The following is a 3,042-nucleotide window of genomic DNA, read 5'->3' as shown; positions in this document are numbered from 1 at the left end:
AGACATTAAATTAGTAATTTAAAAACTTCCCACAAAACAAAGCCCTGAACTGAAGACTTCACTGGTGAATTCTATCAAACATTTAAATATGAAGTAATACCAATTCTTCACAAACTTTTCCAGAACAGTGAGGAAGATGGAACATTTTCTAATTCATTCTATGAGAACAATATTACTCTGACAACAAAACCAGACAAAGACATCATAGGAAAAGAAAACCAGATCACATACCTCTTCTCAGGTGCCATTTTGTAGGCTCCACAGAAGTTCTCCTCAGTGGGATTGTGAGCAGAAGGCAAGCATGAGCTTCTGTCAGCGCTGGAGTTTACCTCAGCACAGAAGCTTAAGTCAGCACTGGAAGTTACTTCAGTCAATTGCTGGAGTGGTCAGCATGCACATTAGTGCCTGCCAGCTGGCCACAAAGAAGTCCAGCCCTCCTGCCCTGGGACACTCTCCCTGACGGCCTCTCCTCCTGCTACTCATGGTGCTCAGACCCCCCAGCTCTTGTGCACAAGTTCTGCAGCCTAGGAGGTCCCCAGGAGCCTGTTAAAGAAAGTCAAGCTGTGTAATAACAAGTGCACAGAACTGAGAATGCAAAGAGCAACTAAATGTTGCTTATCTTGCTCACCATGTCCACAGGAACAAAAGAGGTAAGGGAAAGGGAACAGAACTTGGTTGCACTGTTTGGCTGATAGGCTTGCCTGGAGAAGAAAAGACCAAGGTGAGAATGGGTTTGAAGTCATACCTGGCTTAATGTGGTATGCATCACTTTGGTGCTTGCTGTGGCATGCTACGCTTTGGTTGGTGACAACATTTGCAAGATCTAGATAAAAATCTTGGCTTTGGTCCTGAAGACATAATATTTGCTGCACTTCAGAAGTTGCTAAACTATTCACAGAAGCTGGCTTAGTGTGCATCATAAGTTTTACATCTCATTATGCTCAAGATCTCAACAATGCAAGGCAGATTCACAAACTTACCTTTTTTTCTGAAGTATCTGTTGATACTCCTCTGCGCATTTGTGAACAAAGAGGACTCTACAAAAAAGCAGAGCTGGAGAAATTAAAGGTTTCACGGGGATTGATTTAGTATATGAAAAACCAGGGGCCCATGAATTGGTGCTGAAAGCAGACTCCTGTGATATAAATGGCTGTGTCCAGAAAGTTGTGGAACTTCTATAGGAAAGGAATGTTGTACCCATGCCTCTTATAAAATAAAAGAACTGTATGTGCCATAAAATAAACTTCCCTTGACAAAAACATGCAGAAATAATACCAGCTTTGAAAATTAATGAAGTTGATATGCAGTGGATGCAGAAGGTTGAGCAACCTACTAAATGACTTCGTGAGAGAAAGGGAGTATTTTCAGTACTTTCATTTTAATTGTCTTCTAGAGGGGGCTGTCAATAACTTCTCAGTGTCTATAGTTCTGATAGTTACTCATGAAGATAAAGAGAGGCTGGACAGCTTTGGCTCTAATGCAGGAGGGTCACTGTGTAGCTATTCTTTGCAATCCAGAGTTTTTTGAGCTCAGGAAGGAGATGCATTGTGGCCAGCCAGTGGGGGGCAATGTTCAAGAACCACTCCTACATCAAGATGGTTATGGAACAAGAAGATTGGCCAATTACAGGAGATCTACAGCAGTAGACCATATTCTAGGCCATCACAGTCAATCACCACTCACTCTCTCATTTACCCAGAGCAATTTCCAGTCCTGCAAGCTCCATTTATGGTAAGCACACTATATAGATGTATTATTTTTTATCTTTTATACCCTATTTTTACTGTACCCTTTCTACGTTTAGATATGTTTTATACAAAAATAGTACCATGTTATAGGTGCCTACAGTATTTAGCATAGTAACAGACTATAACGGTTTGTAGTTTAGGATCAATAGGCTATATCATATAACCTAAGTAGGTGGCTATACTATCAAGGTCTGTGTAAGTGCACTTTATGATGTTCACACAATGACGAAATCACCTAACGACACATTTCTCAGAACATATCCCCACCATTAAGTGGTTCATGACTATAATATTATAAAGGAGAAGGATTATACAGCCATCTTAATAGATTCTGAAGAACTATTACATAAAATATAACATCTTTTTATGATAAACATGCTCAACAAACTAAAAATAGAAGAGACCTTCTTCAATTTAACAAAGAGCATTAATAATGTTACCCACATCTAGCACCATACTTAATAGTGAAAAATTGAACACTTTCCCTTTAAGATCGGGAACAAGACCAGGATATCTGTTCTTGCCACTTCTGTGTAACATTGTTGGAGATTCTAGCCAAGGTATTTAGGCAAGAAAAATAAGTAAAAAACATACAGATTGGAAAGAAAGAAGTAAAGCTATTTCTATTCACAGGTGACATGATCTCGTATACAGAAAACCTTAAGGAACACACACACACACACACACACACACACACACTCACACACGCACACCTTGGAACTAATAAAGAAGTTTAAGAAGGTTAAAGGATACTAAATCAATACACAAAAATCAATTGTATTTTTGTACACTAGCGAGAAACAATTTTCAAATGAAATTGAGAAAACAATTTAATTTGCAATAGCATCAGAAAGAATAAATTATTAGGTATAAATTTTTAAATGCAACACTTATATACTAAAAACTACACAGCATGTTAAAAGAAATTTTAAAAATCTAAATGAATGAAAGGCATGCTATGTTTATCAATCAGAAGATTGAATATCAATATTCCAGTATGCCTCAAACTGATCTACAGATTCAATGTAATCTCTATCAAAATCACAACTGGTTTGTGTACAAAAATTGGAAAACCAATTCTAAAATTTAAGTGGAAAGTCAGGGGTCCCAGAAGAGACAAAACTATCTTGAAAGAGAAGAATGAAGTTGGAAGACTCACTTCTTGATTTCAAAACTTACTAGAAAACTATGGTAATTGAGACAGCGTGATACTGATGAAAGACCAATAGACCAATGTCACAAATATGAGAATACGGAAAAAAATCTTTACATTTATAGTTAACTGATTTTTCAC

At 37.5% G+C, this 3,042-nt stretch overlaps 1 pseudogene; it reads left to right on the top strand.

Annotated features, from left to right (window-relative positions):
- The first annotated feature begins 301 nt into the window (after positions 1–301).
- On the top strand, positions 302–1,646 carry LOC111731924 (annotated as a pseudogene).
- The last annotated feature ends 1,396 nt before the right edge of the window (positions 1,647–3,042 follow it).

This window comes from Pteropus vampyrus, unplaced genomic scaffold (assembly GCF_000151845.1).
Source record: "Pteropus vampyrus isolate Shadow unplaced genomic scaffold, Pvam_2.0 Scaffold410, whole genome shotgun sequence".
Lineage (NCBI taxonomy): Eukaryota > Metazoa > Chordata > Mammalia > Chiroptera > Pteropodidae > Pteropus > Pteropus vampyrus.
This window is presented reverse-complemented; position numbering and strand designations above follow the sequence as displayed.